This window comes from Heloderma suspectum, chromosome 7, assembly GCF_057233095.1.
Source record: "Heloderma suspectum isolate Gila_16-S chromosome 7, 16-S_ref, whole genome shotgun sequence".
Classification (NCBI taxonomy): domain Eukaryota; kingdom Metazoa; phylum Chordata; class Lepidosauria; order Squamata; family Helodermatidae; genus Heloderma; species Heloderma suspectum.
Genome location: NC_139464.1, coordinates 110,757,472 through 110,776,404, shown reverse-complemented (window position 1 = coordinate 110,776,404; position 18,933 = coordinate 110,757,472). Strand labels below are relative to the sequence as shown.

General features: G+C 41.8%; 1 protein-coding gene across 9 annotated transcripts in view; it reads left to right on the top strand.

Annotated features, from left to right (window-relative positions):
- Positions 1–18,933, top strand: part of PPFIBP1 (PPFIB scaffold protein 1) — a 160,235-nt gene that overhangs the window by 48,447 nt on the left and 92,855 nt on the right. The window contains exon 1 of one of the 9 annotated variants that reach the window (XM_084811094.1): positions 6,524–6,632. The exons of the other annotated variants lie outside the window; for them this stretch is intronic. The gene's annotated coding sequence lies outside the window, so the exon portion shown is untranslated. Of the gene's footprint in view, positions 1–6,523; positions 6,633–18,933 lie in introns of those variants that run through there. 9 annotated transcript variants of the gene reach the window in all.

The window sequence follows — 18,933 nt, the reverse complement described above, 5'->3', positions numbered from 1 at the left end:
AAAAAAAGGAAAAGAGAATATTTTCTTAAGTAGCAATTCTTCTAACAAGTCTTCGGTTAGATTATTTTAAATGATTTGCTTTGACAGAACTGCAGGTTTAGGACTGTCAGTGTGGCTTGTTGAGAATAAGAAACAAACATGGAAGACTGTTTTCTCAGATGGTGGGGCTTCCACCTGGGTGGGTTGTTTTTTTTCTTCAAATCTTTCACTGACCAATGTCTGCTGGCAAGAGAGATGTAAGCGTTCCAGCTTCACAGCCATTCAGTCAAAATGAGCAAGCTTCATTCTGAAAAAGCAAGCAGCCCTGTGAAAATGAAAATACTTTCATCAGCATAAATTACTCTAAATAAAAGGCATGACCTTCTATTTATTTTTAAAATTCTGATATAAAACATTTGTATCCCACCTTTCCATCAATATAGGGCCTTAAAAAGAGGGAGTGCATGCAAAGTCCTTCCACGCATTCACCACACTTGTGGGAGGGCTGTAGCCCTGCCCTGCTGCACTCTTCATCCGTCATGTCTCAGTTGGCCATGCGTTCAGATGCCATGATGTACTTCCGTAGAGCTCCTTCATGTGAGGCGTTGGGGGAGTGATGTTCAGGGAGAATCAGGTTTCCCCCTTGCATGGAGAAGCTCTGCATAGAGGTCTCTCTAATGGCTGCCAAAAGTGCAGGGGCGTTGGCTGCGGCTGAGCTGTGCAGCATGACTTCAGGAGCCTCTCATGTGTTCTTTAATGTGCGAGGGTGTCCAAATGCAAATAGGTAACACCTTCCTGCAGATCTTTCATAGTGATATTACAAGAGAGTGGATAGAGCAGCTGATAAAGCATAATCAAATCCATTGCAAATTGAAAATTAAATGCTGTCAAAAGCTTGGGTGTAAGTAACAACATTTGTAATTGGCCCTTAAGAGATAGTGTTGGTGTCTATCCAGTGTCCCTGGGGAGGGTATTCTAAACTCTAGGTGCATTATAGATTTCTACTATTGGGTGAATATTAGGTAAATAGCACCTCCCGAGAACTCCCAGTGCGAATACGCCATTGGATATTGCCTTTTCCTAACATTGGACAGAAAATTAAGCGAATCATAGAGCCTGATCATGTGCATGTTCAGTTGGAAGCAAATCCTGTTGCATTCATTGGGCCTTACACCCATTATGTGTGCATATGATTGCAGCCTTAATACTTCAGTTAAGCCCCTGAAAATGGGTGGTTAGGGTTTACATTTCTAGAACATTAATCTGTCTCTAAACAATGCTCCCCTTCCACCACATCCTCTTTTATAAGTGGGCATGCCCAGAACTGGGAACTTCATGATGCAACACACTTTGTCAGAACGCACATCAAATGCAACAGCTCGGGAAAGACATAAAGACATGCTATTTGGAGGACTGTGTGGGAAACCCTCCAGACAGATTTTAAGACGCAAGATCAAGTGATTCTTGAATAATTTCCTACGCCTTCAGTCCATTTTTGCCAAATAGATTAAATATCTTTCACAAAGGGCGTTTCATTACTCCAGTAGTGATTTGGTTCACAGACTGTAATCTTTAGCCATTTTGAAACTGTTGTTCTTGAGATATTTTTTCTTCTTAAACAAAGGGCTAAACACAGTGCTGCTTATTTTTCAAACAGACATTTTCTAAAAATTCTGCTGTAGAACTTAAATGCAATTACTTTTGGTTGAGTTTAAGCAGTTTTTGATCACATTGCCTACTACTTATGGCATATCCAGATGTTATTCATATAAAAGTGTAAGACTGCTATCATCATCTACTGAAAGTTATCCTGCATTACCTCAGGCATTTATCCACAAAGAGAATCAGAATAGAACTGTAGTATTCCCAAAATGTTTCTGAGAACATGTGAGAAGTGACAAGCAGGGAGAAATGGAGAGACCCAAAGTGAGTGTGCTTACATAATCGAATATTACCAATATATATTTGAGAGGCTGATAGCATTGTAACTGTTGAACAACTTTTATTTACAGAAAATCCTGGTTGTGCTGCTTCACCCTCACTATTTTAGATCTCTGTTCCTTGCAATAAACTATTGTGGTCCTTTTGCATATGTGAACTCAAAAACTTTGTTCATGCTTATTTATTTATTTATTTATTTATTTATTTAAATTAAAACATTTCTATCCTGCCCTATATCATTAAGATCTCAGGGTGGCATACAGATAAAATCAGTTTAAACAGGATAAAACAATAAATAATTTAAACATCTAAAAACATATTAAACAAGCTAATACCAGTTAAAATCTAAAACAACAGTTAAACAATGTGCTAGGGAATTAGCCCTCAGAGTCTTTGGTAAAAAGCCATGTTTTTACTTGGCGCTGAAATGAGACCAGTGTCTGTGCCAGTCAGGCCTCCAAGGGGAGGGCATTCCACAATCGGGGTGCCACAGCAGAGTAGGCCCTCTCCCACGTCCCACCACAGTGTATGTCGCTTTTTGGTGGGATGCAGAGGAGGGCCCGTCCAACAGATCTCGGTTCATGCATAATTGCTTCTATACCAAGTTTTTGATAGGTGAAGGCTCATTGAACAGTGTTGACCAAGACAGTTTGGGGCTTAAAGTTGAAAATACAAATAGTATCCATGTGTGGAGGCATATACAATATAACTACTGATAATTTACCTACTATTAATGTTGCCTAAAAATACGCTGCCTGAGCCAGCTACCTCACCATACCTAATACTAGAACTAGTCTTGACACTGACACAAATTTAGAAGCAATTCTAGAATTGATGGCTCTTTCACACATGTGCTTGGTCCTCTCCTGTTTTTGGTCACTGTAATATATTTTTTTTGGCCTAACAGTGTAGTTGGCTCATCACAGACCCATCCTCCCATATTTGCTTTGCTAAATATTGCCTGCCCCTCCCTCCCTCCCTGGAGCTTGTAGGAATCCCTTGTCCTTTTCCCTCTTTCTCTCACCAAGTTTCTTGTAACAACTTTGGGCCCCAGTGAGACCACTCAGGACTCACTATGCCATAGTAAGAGGAGGAGCACTGCGCAGGGGAATCTCCACTGTTACCCCGATCTCAGATTGGAGATAACAGTGGCGATTGCTCCAGGGTGGAGCTTGGAAGGAATCCGGGGAGGTTTAGTGGGCCAGATGGGGAAGCTCCACAAGCTGGAGTTTCCCCTCTTGTGCACAGTCTTTATATCTGCTTTGGTGCTGCAACATTTTCTTGGACTATCCTTGGTATTGCTTTTCCATTTTCTTCTTATGTTTCACCGCTTCAAGGCAGTTTTGGTTCACCAGAGTCATTTCTTTCCTGTCCACATGCCAGTTTGTTCCACCAGGCTCGATATCATCAGTGCTAAGCTAGTTGGCTATCTGTGTAGAATCACAGATTTACGCTTCTGTCCTCATCCTCCAACTTCAAACAAATGCTCTCTTGTGGCAGAGCGCTCTTGCGCTCTCCCTCTCTGTCTGTTTCTCTCTGGGTGCTGTTATTAGGCCCAGTCAGGAGTGCCGGAAGAGGCCGTTATGTGTGGAAATGACAGAATAGTCATTGAGGATATATGGAACAAGGGAAAACCTCTCCAAATGAAATGTTTATTGAGGGAAAAGTCCACCCCACCCAATACAACTTTGGTAGCTTGAATCTTTATTAGAGTATTTCTGTGGAATATTTTTTAATGCTGGGTATTTCAAAAATCAAAACCAATGGAAAACCAGTGGAGGTGTCCTAAACACAGCAGGCATATTGTCTGTATCCACAGCAACAGTGCTGAAGGTTTCTCATTCAAACTAGACTTTAGACCTAGGGAGGTGGTGGGCTCTCCCACACTGGAGGCATTCAAGATGAAGCTGGACAGCCACTTGTCAGGGATGCTTTGACTTGTATTGAGCAGGGGGTTGGACTCGATGGTCTTGTAGGCCCTTTCCAACTCTACTATTCTGTGATTCTAATGTTGCTTGCCTTGGTGAGATCTGACAGGATATCAGCAAGGTGGAATGGCTTTGGGCCAGTAAACTTATGTGTAACCTTTTACTTCACTTCACATTTAGAGATTCCAAAGGGAATCATGTGTGAATGCACAATGACAGCAGCATTGCACACACATGCAAAACAGCAGGAGTTCTGGCAAAGGCTACAAGTGTGTAGTAATGGGTAACTAATATTATCTCCATGTGTATGTACAGATCTGTCCTTGTATGTTATGACAGTTAAATTCTGCTTTTGGTATATCCTGGTTACATTTCTGATACACATTTGTTGGTAGTAAAAATAAATCCCATGCTGCTACATAACCATCTTGAACTGCAGTCTGCAACATAGGGTTCACTTACATTTTTTCTTTACCCTATCAGTCTTTTGGCCTCAGTCCTTGTTTTCCCAGTTCTGTAAATGTGTATTGTTATCTTCTTCTTTTTCACTCTTTCTTCTTATCTCTCCAAAATACGTTTGTTTTACTGCTGATTGAAGACCAGTGGTTTATACTATATGCAAGAAATGATAAAGGTTCAGGGAGAGAGGCTAGGTGGCATGCATATAGTTAAGCTAGAGAGCAGATGATTTGGAGAAGGGAGTATATGTTATTTTCTAAGTAGTTTAGAAGGATCTTTAATGACGGGGTTGGATCCAAATGGACCCTTCTTCTGTCAGAGGTAGTGATGTGCATTTTATGGAAAATGTTGAACTGGAAACTTTTCTTGGAAAAAATTCCTGTGCATATTTGGTTAATTTGCATATTAGGTAAATTTGAATTCGGAAAATTCAGTTTGCATCGGAAACATTTCTGAGACCTTAGATCAGGGATGTACAACTTGAAGGTCTAGAGGGCCACAGCTTCCATCATCCCTCACCATTGGCTCTGCTGGCTAGGAGTGGTGGGAATTATATGCCAAAACATCTGGAGGGCCACAAGTTGCCTACTCCTGCCCTTAAGAGTGATCTAATCTAGCATGTTTATTTTACTTGTACTTTGGAAACAACAAAGCTAAAAAAATGCCCCATGTTAATGTTTTGTCCCATTACACCACAGGTATTTGACCTGAAGTATTTGAGGGCTTAAGGTGATTTAAATGTTATATTATGTAGAAATTGTTACTGGAATACTTGTAAAAGCAATGGGAAGTATCCAGCAGGGCCAATGCACTCCTTGTGTTGCATCAGCAGGACTGAGAGCTTGTGCAATAGGGAATTAGCCTGGAAATGAGCAGAAATACTAGTTTCTGGATTGGGACAGGTCAGTGGAGCTCCTGTCTGTGAGTCCTGCGGCCCTGTCCTGTTCTAGAAATGAGCATTTCTGCTAATTCTGAGTTGCTTTGGGAACTGCTAACTCCCTGTTGCGCTAAGGGTCAGTCCTGCTATTGCACAAGCAAAATGGGACACTGGCCAATCGTATGTACTTGCCTTACCTTGTTTAAATTTAAGGAAAGAAAGCTCCCCAAATACATAAAACTGTTGATGCACTAATAATTTTAGCAGCCCTATGACGAGGCTGCATATTGTCGCCCTGCTTATTTAACTTAAATTAAAAGATGCTTGCTCCTTGGGAGGAAAGCTATGGCAAACTTAGGCAGCATAGTAAGAAGCAGAGACATCACCTTGCTGACAAAGGTCCGTATAATCAAAGCTATGGTTTTCCCAGTAGCAACGTATGGCTGTGAGAGCTGGACTATAAGGAAGGCTGAGCGCCGAAGAATCGATGCTTTCGAACTGTGGTGCTGGAGAAGGCTCCTACGAGTTCCCTGGACTGCAAGGAGGTCAGATCAGTCAGTCCTAAAGGAAATCAACCCTGAGTGCTCATTGGAAGGACAGATCCTGAAGCTGAAGCTCCAATATTTTGGCCACCTAATGCGAAGAGAAACCTCCCTGGAAAAGACCATGATGTTGGGAAAGATTGAAGGCAAAAGGAGAAGGGGCCGACAGAGGATGAGATGGCTAGATAGCATCACCGATGCAATGAATATGGACTTGAGCACACTCTGGGAGAGAGCGGAGGACAGGAAGGCCTGGCGTGCTCTGGTCCATGGGGTCACGAAGAGTCGGACACGACTTAACGACTGAACAACAAAAAAAGAAATGTGCATGATATGCTGACGACCACTCCTCTACAACTTTGAAGCTGCTAAACTTGCCTAGTATTGTATTTATGATTGACATCCATTCATCGTTACTAGTGAACTTATGAAATGGAACAATTTCTGCAGAAAAATGAAGCAGGAGAAAATTTGCTTCCTCACACCACAGGTCAGAGGAAGGGAAACCGTGGATCCAACCCAGAGACTGGAAACCATGGTTCCTTATCCTAAGACAATAGGATAAGAAACATAATTTCAAATTGCAGGGAGGCCACAACATCTCAAGCTGTGACCCACCAGCCAAGTTTTGCTGTGAGGTGCTTGGCATCTGCCTCTGTTTTTGCAGTACCAGGCAAGCAACAAAAAGACTGAAAATTTATAGAGTCTGGTCTGGAGGAAGAGAAGTTGGGCAGGTAGGGATGTATGAGAAATTTGTCAGAGTTCATTTTGGATTAAAATCTACTGAGTCCACACCTCCCATGGACCTGAACACAATCTGCAGTCGAAGATCACACACTTCCAAGCTTGCAATACGATTCTATTCTATCCTGTTCTCAGAGAAAGATACACTCCTTCATCCAGCAGGTTTGAAATCCTAAGATTCTGTTTGTTTTTTCTTTAAGGCTTGAACACCTCATGGCAACAGTTGAGTTTAAATCCATAGAGGAACTATGAATAACACCCTCACACTATCATGTTGAATATCCTATTATTGTTTTTATATGATCCAGAGGATGAATTTGCCATGTATGTGGGATTTGGTACCTGGAGGGAAAGCTTAGAATTGGCCAGTGATCAGAAGAAACTTGGGTTTTTGTTAAAGAAAAAATGTCTATTCCTGATGGTAGCAGGCATATTTATTTTAAACATGAAGATTGTATCTCTGGGAAACTCGGGTATTCAGGACTGGAGATTTTCTGCCCACTTTGCCTACATGTTCTCTCCCATAAGAGCTTCCAGTCACTTTCAACTAACTATATATTTCATTACCAATCACTTTGTCATACTTCTGCTTTCAGTACCAAATCCAACTTTGCTGCATAATTAGATTTCTAAATTCTATAAAAACATAAACATTCAGTATAAAGCATGCACATTCAAAATACTTATGCAAAACTGTGCATAATTCTGACCAGAGGGAGTGTTCTTGGTGCATATTTTTCCCAGCTTTAGTCTGAAAAAATAAGTGTCTGCACATAAATCCTCTTAGAAAAACCAGTCTTCACTTTAATAACCTTTGAATCTGTGTATGCTATATTTCAGTAGTTATAAATAATGTTTGATTAATTTCATTGGGTTCTGTTTTTATGAGATCTGAAAAATGTTCATAATTAGAAAAAATGGAATACAGTTTGCAATAAACTAGTCTCAATTTGCGTGATATGAATTATAAGCAAAATATCTGTAGGCACAAAATGCTAATAGCTGTTGATATGTTGGTGGCATGTAATACATGGGGCATGTTCTGTTCCAACAGCCTTCTCCAATCTTGTACCGTCCAGATGTTTTGAACTATGGCATCTGGCATTCCTGACCATTGACCATGCTGACTGGGGTTGATGGGAGTTGAAGTCGAAAACATCTGGAGGGTACCAAGTTGGGGAAGGCCATGCTGCAAGCAAGGAATAAGTGGAAGCATCCCATGCCTCCCTATAAGGTAATGGACTTGGTGGAAGGGGAAGAAGAAAGATTTAGATCTCTGGTTGAGACTTTCCCAGCAATCTGGTCAGACTGAAGTGTCTGACCCAAATGGTGAGGCAAAATCTTAAGCTGGAGAGACGAGCTGAGGTCCCCCAATGGCAGACTTGGAAAGTGGGGTGCGGGGGGGGGGGGAGAGAGAGAGAGAGAGAGAGAGAGAGGGAAGCAGATACTGGTACTGGCAGGTACATAAAAGCCAGGAAAAAGCTTGCAGAGTCATACTGAAAAGCAAAGAAAGAACTGGCATTGGCCGAATGAGGACCAGTCTGAGCTGCATGCGCTGGTGCTTTTGTTGCACAAAGTCTGCTTACAGGAAGGGGGGGCTTTATGTAGGGATAGAAAGGACAGTAACTAATCACAGTGGGGAGTGATGGAGTCAGATGTACAGCCGCTAAAACTACTTGAACCCAAGGCCTATAGTTTTCCTCAGAGAAAGGCAGAGGCTGAAGGAGCTGACACTTGACAGCAACAAACACCAGAAATTTTTGCAATTGATTTGTGTTGTAATGCTGCGTCAAGTTTATTTCCTCCTCAATAGCCAGGCTGCATCACTTGAAATCACTTTTAGTGCATATACTAAATCCTTTCTGGAGTGTAACCTAAAGAACCTGGTGCATCTCAAACAATGGTTAGTCTTGTAACCCTCTTTTTATGTTCAGGAGCATCCCTCTGGCTTGTGCCCTCTTTCCCCACTCCCCTAGCCTTGTGTGCAAATCATGCCCTCCCTCCCCTTTCATTTTTGGAGCAAACTGCCAAGGTGTTATGCCTGTACCAATGTGTTGGTAGCTATGGCCAGCTCCAGTCCACAATTGACAACTGGGGGGTAAAAGTTGGTTTGTAAACTGTGGTTTTACTGACCATGGACGGCAAAATGCTGTTCACATGCTATGCTATAACAGTGCTAAGCTCCCAAAAAGAAAAGGGGAGAAGGGGTTGTGAATGAGAGGGGAGGAGGATCAGCAGTATGGGAGATGTGGGGTATTCCTGATTTCCTAATGATGGTTAGGACATTGGGCAGAATGCCTGTACCATTAGGCCTGGATCTAGATCAGACTTCAGTGGTCTTGAGATACGTCCAGGTCAGTTTGAATAACTGTTCCTGTGAACAGCCAATATTTAAGAAGGTAGTGTGCAGCAATGATGTATTTAAGCAGCTTTTTATATGGCTGGCATAAAAGCTGGCTTTTAAAAAGCTTTTGCATATCAGCATAAATGTCAGAATGCCATTGAATATCTGCACAGCACTCCATTTCAGTGGGAACTGATCCTCCAGGTTTATGGGGTGAAAAGGAGGCTAAACTGATGTTAGTTTGACTTATGTTTGTTAGCTCTTCTGCCTAGATGACATATATTTTAATGATAGAAACACTACATATATGTTTAACACTCTAGTTTTCTGAGAGGCTTTCTATTGGGTGCCTTTAGCTTTTGTAGCTTAAAAAGGTTGGGTATAGTTACGTATGTTTTTCATCTTTGAGTTTGCCTCGTATTCTTTCAAAAGCAAATTTAAGTAGGGATGTAGGGCACATAGACAAATGTCAAGAATGCTAAGCTGCATTCTTTCTTCAAAAGCTTCTTAAGATTATCTCATTAGAGGAGGCAAATTTTGCCTTCAAGTCAAATATTGTACGGATACCTCATTAGAATGCACCATGAAAATTGTGAGCACTCTTGATTTGTGAAACTGCAACAAGAAGCAGAAGTCTGTGATTTGGGGCTGCCGAAAACAAATGACTCCCCACTTACAAGTAGACCTTTTAAAAGTTCACTGGGCTGACACTTAACATTCCCTTCGGTTATATTTTCTTCTGGGTACAATTACGGTATTTTTGCAAAGGTTAAAACCTAATTTTTTCCTTTAGGCTCAGCTACAAGGCTGAGAAACACTGACTTATGAGTTATACTATTTTGCGCTTTGGGGATAATGTCTTGAAAGAGCCTCCATCTCTGTGTGTCCACCCCTCATGAGAATTGGGAAATTTATATTTTATTTAAATGTACAGCTGGTAGTCCCTTCAATTTTATTTATCCTTTCAGAAATCCCAGTTACTACCATTACATTTGACAGATGAAGGAACCTGAAGTGTCCATAGCTGAACTGCATTGATATTGGAACTCTATCGTTCATGTCCCTCATTGGCCCAGTTCGCAAGGGCAGCGCAGCTTAAACAAGGTGGCTTGTTTAAGCCATGGCATTTGCTGGGCGCCATTTTCCTAATTACCTGCCTGGGTGCAGCTTGTTGTGTTGTCTAAACCCAGGCGGCATGGCTTGTTGGAGGTGAAAACAACCCTCAAATAACCCAACAACAGGCCATGGGTTATTTGAGGATTGTTTCCCCCCTCATACAGCCATGCTGCCTGGGTTTGGATGGATGGTTGGCTGATTGCTCAAACTTATTCTTTGATATATGTTGTCTCTGTGTATACTGTCTGTGTGTTTTTTATGGTTTTAAAATTTAGCATATTGTATATTTAATGTTTTTAACCTACGTAAACTGCCCAGGGAGCTTCAGCTATGGGGTGGTATAGAAATGTAATAATAATGACAAGCTGCACCCAGGCAGGTAATTAGGCAAATGGTAGCGGGCACATGCTATGGCTTAAACAAGCCACTGCAGTGATTGTATGAACCGGGTCATTGTCTGTTATATCAGGGATTGGCAGAAGGTAGATTTACTGGTAGATCTCTGGGCAATTTGCAGTAGATAAAGAAGGGTTTCAGACTCCCAATTTTCTTAACAGTAGCAATAACAAAATGCCTTCCCCCCATAAATTAGGCTGCTGAAATGAAGAAACTTGGGGTAACCAGGAGTAGCTCAGTGTGACTGTGAGCTCAGTTCAGTTCTGGAACTGAAAACAAATTTCTAGGCTCAAAATGCGCTCAGAGTCACCCTGTTAATAATTCTAGGCATATGTCTTTTACACCTGGGTCTGGTTGGTGGATCTTTGTGTTCTAGTAAACAAACAAAAAAGTAGATCCAACCAGCCTGAAGACTGCTCACAGCTGTACTATATCACTTTCTTGGGTATCTGCACTGTGAACAGGTCCTAAAAATGCCCAGTCTTCCTGCAAATATTTTTATTTTCCTTGAGTGTCAGTAAGATCCTTTAATTTGAGTTTGAAGAATGCAGAGCTCCCCTGTCTAAAGATACCCTGGTATGTAAGCTGTGTAATAGTGAAAGCTTAATGTTGGGCTTGCTGCCTCTTTATGATCCAGTTGTAGAGGAGCAATGAACGAAACTTTGGCTTTGTTCAGATAGTATTTTTTGTAGGATTGTACCCAGGGAAAGACTGGGAAAAGATCTCAGACAGATGCCTAGACTTGCTCCTCCAGTCTTCTCACTGTGGGTTTTAAAGAGGATTTAACCTCGCAGGGAGAGAAAAGAGCCTGTGACCAAACAAACAAACATGGGCTCTCCCTCTCATGAAGACGAGTGGGGAACGTAGTGCATGAGTCTGAGGCCCACCACTGATCTTTCATCAGAGATGATGTCTGGACAGCTTCTTAATTATATATAAACAATCATGTTGTTTGAACTCTTTGGCTGTTTTCTACCCAGTTTGTACTCACAGCTTGCATAAGAGGTGGCTGACACAGATTTCCAGGAGTTGGAGATGGGACCTCGATGCCTAATCTTTTCCCATAGCTAGTATGGCTAGTGCAAGCCACGGTCCGATGGTGTAGTGATCTGCAATGAGATTTTGAAACTGAAACACACACTCTAGGTTTAAACAGCTTGATAAAAATAAGTAACTTCCCTTCAGTATATGATAACTTCTGATTCCCATTCCCTTCTCAATACAGCATGCTAAAGCTTTATATTGGCCAACTCCTGCTTGATGCTGTGGTGTTGTCCAGATGCCACAGTAATTTCATGGTCCTTCAATGACTCTGCATGGTAGGCCACTGGTTCTTCTCCTCACTACTTTTCTGTCCATTGCAGCTTAGGTTTCCTTTACGCCAGCCACCAATGTACCCTGCAAACAACAAACCTCAAGCTGCATGAAATTCCTTGCCTCATTCCCTATTCAGTCCACCAGTATTTCCATTTAAAAGGAACTTGGGCATCAGGGCTGAGAAAAACTCCTGCCAGAGTGCCTGGAAAGTGACTGGTAGTTGGAGTAGTCAATACTGTTCTAGTTTAGGATAAGGCAATTCCATATGTTCAGAACTTTAATTTGATTTTTTTAAGACTCGGTACACACACCCTTGAAATTATCCTACTGTGTTCCAATATTCCTCTCCTAATACCACTCTTAGGGTGCAATTCTATGCATGTTTAGACAGAAAATGCACGTTTAGACAGCGTGGCTGGCTGGGGGATACTGCGAGTTGTAGGACTTTTTTCTGTCTAAACATACATAGGATTGCACCCTTAATTGTTTAACATTTTAAAAAGCAACTAATCATAAGGGATTATAGGTCCTTAGCTTTGATGAACTTTCACTAGGCTTTAAAACCTGGCTGTTCAGGCGGGCATTTTGGGTGGGTTAGGGTTTTTTAGAGCAGTGTTGTATTGTTATGTTGTTTTGTTCAGTTGATTATGTAAATTCGTTGGATTTTGTGTTGTTATTAGTATTGTACGCTGCCTAGAGTGGCTGGGTAGGCGGCCAGATGGGCGGCTAATAAATCTAATAAATAAATAGATGGATAGCTCTATGAGGAAACTATTTATTTAAACTATGTATATACTGCTTGATAGCGTAAGGTATTTGGCTAGACCAGGGAAAGAACCATTACGGAATGAAACAACCTAAAATGTTTTTGATACAGCTCTGGTGTCATTCCCTGGGGTTATGAACAGCATTTTCACTTTGTTCTATAAACCCAAGAATAGTATCTTTAGATGCTGCCTCTCTGCCGCCAGTTTGTCACCCTGATGTCTAAGTAGGGGCGAGTTGAAAGCACACTCCAATGTTATAATTTTATCCATGGAAACCGAATGCAGAGCATTGAAGAACTGAATATAAACATAAACATCACTGAAAACAATTATTCAGTTTCTAATATGAATCTTAAACAATCTTTCCTCTAAAGATACAATTTCAGTAGGGAATATTTATAAGGGAGAAAAGATCTTATCCTGACTTCTTTGTGAGCTTCCCAGGTACATCTAGCAGGACTTCCGATCTGATCCAGTAAGGCAGTTCTCATGCTCTTAAGTTCTTACATAACCTTGTGGATGGGTGTTTCCTACGAATGGAAAATCTGATGAGTTTCCCCTGCCAATGGGCCACCATTTGTGTTGGTGGTATTCTAGTAACTTCAAAGGCATTCTATTCAAACAACATTTCTGCTGCTCTTCATCAAATATTTCACACATAACAGCAAAGTGTCTAGTGCATTGAATCTTCAACTTGTATAATAACCACGCTGTACTACACATGGGACAGTGTATGCTTTTTGCACATGGAAATTGTCTCCATGTTGGAAAATGGTTGTGTGTGAAGTAGGTGTTATGAAGTAGGATCCAGACCAATTGTCTCCCTTGTAACCTGAAGACATATCTGCAATATTATGGCACTCTTTTATTTTGGTTGTATACTGGTTTAACTGTCATGGCTTCCCTGCATGAGTCATAGGAATTGTAGTTTGGTGAGGTACTGATTATTGTCCGTTACAAATCCTTAGCCCATCTCATAGAGATTCAGTGCCAGGGTTCCCTGTGAGATGGGATGACTATTTATTAAACTAGTTTAGTTCTATAATGTAAGATGTGCTTTGAGAATATCCTCAATGTTGTGTGTGCTTTTCCTTTGCCCTGTATGGACCATTCTTAAAAACAAACAAAACCCCCAAACCCTTCACAGTTCAGAATGTAGTGGCTCTTGTCCCATGGCTTGGTGGGAGTACATGGCTCCCAGTTAAGTGGAAAAGTGGAACATACATTTTAATGTGAAGAATGGAATGAGAATACACTTCAGATAGCGTATGAGATGGTAATGGTTCCCCCATCTTACCCTCCCGCTATTAAAATTTAATTCTGAGCTTTCTGAATCCAGGTGTTTTTATTTGATAGTTGGACAGGTTTTTTTTTTTACTGATAATCCGATCAATAAAAAAATCAATAACTGATAATCCAATTAAGGGTTTATTTTCTTTGTAGTACAAAGATATCCCTTTTCCAACCAGGTGAACCTGTATCTCAGTTTGATAAGGAGTTTAAGTTGCAGGTCGCAAATAGAGGTACTTCCTCTTCTTAGTCAGATAAAACTAATTTCACCTTCTTTTACTCCTGTCACGGGCTATTGAACATATCACTATCTTATATAGCTCTTGTGTGCTTATGGTTTCATAACAATTTCTTAAGCTACATGTATTTAACCTGTTACATTGGAAAACATGATTCATTTAGACCAAACTGTGGCTTGGGAGCCACATGCAGCTCTTTGACAGGTCAGTCACGGCTCTTAGGCCAGCAAAGATATCTGTCCATTTTGTGCCTTGTGGTATCCTCCCTGAAATGCTGATGAAACAGGCAATCCTTGCCCTCTGCAACCATGTGGGGCATGGGCACCACTGGGGGAAAAGAGGAAGCATTTGGCATGCGGGAGAGGGATGTAACTGAAGAGGCATGGACCACATGCAGGGGAGAGAAAAAGAAGGAGGCTGCTGAAGAAACGGGGAGAAAACCAAAAGCAGCTGCCAAAGAGGTGTGAAAAGGAGGAGAGCACTGCTCTCTGCTGAGAAGGTGTGAACAACATGGATGGGTGAGAGAGCAGGCTTCACTTAAAAGGAACAAAAACATGGTCAGGGCAGAAATAAAAGAGAAGATGCCACTAAGGCCTTGCACACTTTTGGGTACTTGTGGCCACTTTGCAGAAGTTAGACCCAAGCTGTGGTACCTTTCCCCCCTTTCTTTTCCACTCATGCTCTGAAGGACTCACCTAGGAAAGCTGTTTGGTGGCCTGTGGGAAGCACAGGTCTGCTGGAAAACAAGGCGTGTGCTCCAAACAGAATAGCTGGGAATGTGGCAGCAGCTTTAGTAGGGCATCCAGCTGGTGCCTCAACACTGCCCCCCCCCGAGGGCCCCCACATGTGGCCTATGGGCACATGTTGTCCACCCTCATCTAGAAGAAACTATTCAGAACCTCTGCAGCATTTATAGGAAGAGGTCTGTAATTCTCCTCTGGAGCATGGTTTTGACATCCAGACGTAAACTTAAGCCTTCCGTTAATACGCATTAATAAATGCGAGAGATAAGGAGCCGTTTCCAACAAGGTTTCCAGTAATGATGAAGATGACAATTAGAAATTTCTGCCAGTATTATAGAAACACTGGTGGGTGATCCTTGGTGGCTGTGCATCTCGAAATGGTTGCTGATGGAAACCTTTCAGAAGATGAGGACGAAAAAGGCTGTGCTGGGCAGCAGTAACTCCCTCCACAAGAGACAGCAGAGCCTTCTACAGGCAGAAATCTCTGTAAAGCCAAGGAGATTGGGTGTAAACCTTCCCTCTTGCGCCCAGATTATGTGAGTGCAGGCAATGCTGGCAAAACAGGAGGATCAGGCTGTTTTAAAAGCTGCGGAGCAAGAAAAACTGCTCTAACCCGACTTTACACAGAAGGCTGCAAGGTGCTTTGGGCTTGGGCTTGTTCCTTGTTGTATTTTGTAAAGGCACCTGGGACTCTTGGGTGCCAAACATGTATAGTTTTAACAAAACAGAATCTCTCTGAGTCTACTTAAAATGCAGCATGTATGCTGGTATTTTTGAAAATTCAGTGTGTGTGGTGCTTAATCCATAGTACATTCCATCCGTAGTACATTCCATGGACATTCCATCCATAGTTAGACCAGTTACTGGCTGTGGTTCTGTTGTAGCTTTAGTCAAAGTGCATAGTAAAAAATGGTGGTGTTTGGTTATTTGAGTGATGTGTTTGGTAATCAATGGCTTTTTATGTTGGGGTGTGTGTGTGTGTGTGTGTGCGCGCGTGTAAGAGCTGTTTTAAGGATGCTTACACAAGTTTCTCTTTTGTTTCATAGTCTCGTGGCTATGTCAATACTGTGCTGGGGGAATGCCTGGCATTTCCTTGCTTATACTAGCAGTTGGAGATCCATAAATGAATACGTTCTACACCCCCCCTCCAAATCAGCTGATCCAAATGAAATCTTTCAGGGAAATGGATATATTGATCTTTCAGTGCATATATAATATAAACCATAGAGATGTTTTGGTGGATAATTGAGCAACGAAATTTCAAATGTCTCAGGTATTTTACCCATATTGTGTGAGGCTTGTGCGGAAGTGGCAGAACTAGATTCAAAAGAATTGATAAATACCAGCTTTGTTTTTACCAGTCTGAGAGCCTTCACAGAGTTAACTTGCATCTATTTGAGATATGCTACAATTCGGATGGTGCTTTTTTTGCTTTGGGAAAGGGAAAAACAGATAACTTTAAAATTTAATAAAACAAGTCTTTGTCAGGAATGATTCTGAGCATGTGGAGATAGTTAGCAGCTCAGATTCAGATTGGGAACAGCCAGAACTGTTTCCTCCCTAGTGAGCTCAGATATGGATAGGCGTTCTTCTCAGGAACTTGGCTTGCAGATGGCTCAACCTGAATGCCCTCCCCTTTCCTCCCCTGTGAGAACCCAGGTCTTGGAGGAGGAGGAGAGTAAGGGGTGTGACCTGAGGGATGCTAGAGTCCGATGCAGAGTGAAGCGGGAAAAGTTAGAGGCGGAACTCAGACGTTCCACCCAGTTGGCTACATGTGATAGCCTATGTAGGGGGGCACAACTGTAAGGGAGGGGCATTCCCCCCTAAATTAATCTGGCTGGCAAGTTCTTGTTCAAAGTGCCGGCAATGTCTCTGATTCCCACTTGGCTCCTCTATTGATATTCATAATTGTTTGGAGTAGCTGTTTTCCTTTGTAGTCTGAGAGTCTCCAAGGATTTGCATTTGTAAGGAACCTGGTAGCTAACTAATAAAGTAGTGAGCCTGAAGCCTGATGCCTTGGAGTGTGTGACTGTGAACCAAGGGACCTGACAGGCTTTAGGTGAAATTATGTATTCCTTTTCTAATTATAGCTGACACAATTTATAGTGTAAGTAAGGGTACTTGAGCTCATTCTAAGTTACTTCTTAAAATATTTTACCAGCTTTGGGGGCTTTTTGTCACTGTGGCTAAGAAGTGGTAAAAGGGTGTATTTTCTCTCTCTTTGCTCCTTCAGTGCATACTTCTTGATCATAGAGAGATCAATGGATGGGATTTAATGTAGTCACTCTGTGAATGGAAAGAGTTGTGCTCATGGAAGAGGCTCCTCTGTGAGCACAACTCTCCTTCCATGAATGTAGGTTTCTTCTGTTCATGGAGCAACTATGTTGGATACCATCCTGTGTGTCATGAATGTGAGAATAGAACATGGAGGAACCGTGGTACTTTATGTGTGATATTAGAAAGGGAAGGGCATAACTGGTTTCTGAATGTCAGTTCCTGCAGGGATGGAGATGTTTAGCCAGGAAGGATAACCAAAAGTATCTCATAGGGCATTTACTTCCTGTTGTGAGGGTTCAGACTGGAGTGATCAGTAGTGTTTTGGCATAATGGTAGCTATGCCACCCATGCTGTTTCAGCTAGATTGTCTGGACTGGTAGCACATTCAATACACACTTGAATTTGCATATTATGGTTAAGAGGTGCTGTCTAAACAAATATTTCATCACTTGGCAAAACTAACTGGACTGTCCCTCTTCATATTGTAGATGGGAGTTACCAGGATTAACCACTCACCAGTATTAAAAGGCACCCACACATAAAGGACTAGAAGTTAGGGAGTAAGTATCTGGAAGGACAGATGCTGAAGCTCAAATATTTTGGCCACCTAATGTAAAGACAAAACTCTCTGGAAAAGACCCTGATGCTGGGAAAGACTGAAGGCAAAAGGAGAAGGGGACGGCAGAGGATGAGATGGCTAGATAGCATCGCTGATGCAATGAATATGGACTTGAGCACGTTCTGGGAGAGAGCGCAGGACAGGAAGGCCTGGCATGCTATGGTCCATGGGGTCACGAAGAGTCAGACACGACTGAACAACAAGTATTAAAAGGCACCCACACATAAAGGACTAGAAGTTAGGGAGTAAGTTTCTAGAACAGACTTCTCCTAGAACTGCTAGTTTTTTCTGTCTGGGAATTCTTCCTGTGAGGGAGCATTCAATTATGCAACTTCTCTTCCACTTTGAAGTGATATAGTCCAAGGAGAATAGTTTTAAGCTGTGATGAGCTGTTTTGTTCAGAGAGAGACCATGAGCACCACTTGCCTAAAAGGAACAAACCCCCAAAACCTGTACCTGGAAGCACCTTAAGTGTGAAGAGCACAAGAGTAGGCATTAGTGAATATGATATGAAACTAGTCCAGAATAATGAGTGAATATGATGGGAAGAGGAGAAGTCTTAGTGGAAAATGCGGGGACGCACGTGAACTGAATTCAAGAATTAGGGCCAGTTGAACTTAGAGGAGTTTAGTAGAAAGACTGATAGGGGGAGAATCAGGAATTCTACTAAAGTGAAATTCTTCATCTGTTGGATTGGCCTTGAGAGAATGAGAATGTGGACTCATAAAGAGATTTTTCATAATTCCAGTTGATCATTGATTTTAGTAGAGAGCTCATCTCAAGCTGTTGTTGCCACTTTTATTAATGTAAGTTTAAGAAACGGCAAAATGTTTTTCATTGTTGTTTAGAATTAAGACCATCCCCTTTTTATTGTTTCTGTTCTTTTTAGCTACGCTTTAGATGTAATGTTTGATCAGGCATGCTGATTTTCTTTTGCTTGTTCAGAAACAAGGTTGTCCAGTCACACTGAGGGAAGTATAAACTCTCCTTTTCTAAACCCAGTGTGTGTCTTGACTGGGACAAGAGGCCAGTTGTCAACCCAGCCCCTTCTAATCAGTGCAATAGGCAAAGATGGAGTGAAAAACACTGTGGAATGAAAGGCGAATAACTTGCCAATATTAATGACTGACAGCAGATTTGGACCCTTCTTGTGTTTTCTGTTGGCTACAGTCTAGAGCTGAATCTCCCCTATTTCCAATCCCTCCTCACTGCTGCCAGGTGCCCGAGCTTCCTGAGAAAATGTACTCAGTGTTTCTTTCCATAACATGTGCAGTTTTAACTATTTTGCATAATTTCTCATACTTTGCTCGTCAGGATAAATGCCATGTCAAGGAACTATGGGGTACTGAATCTTT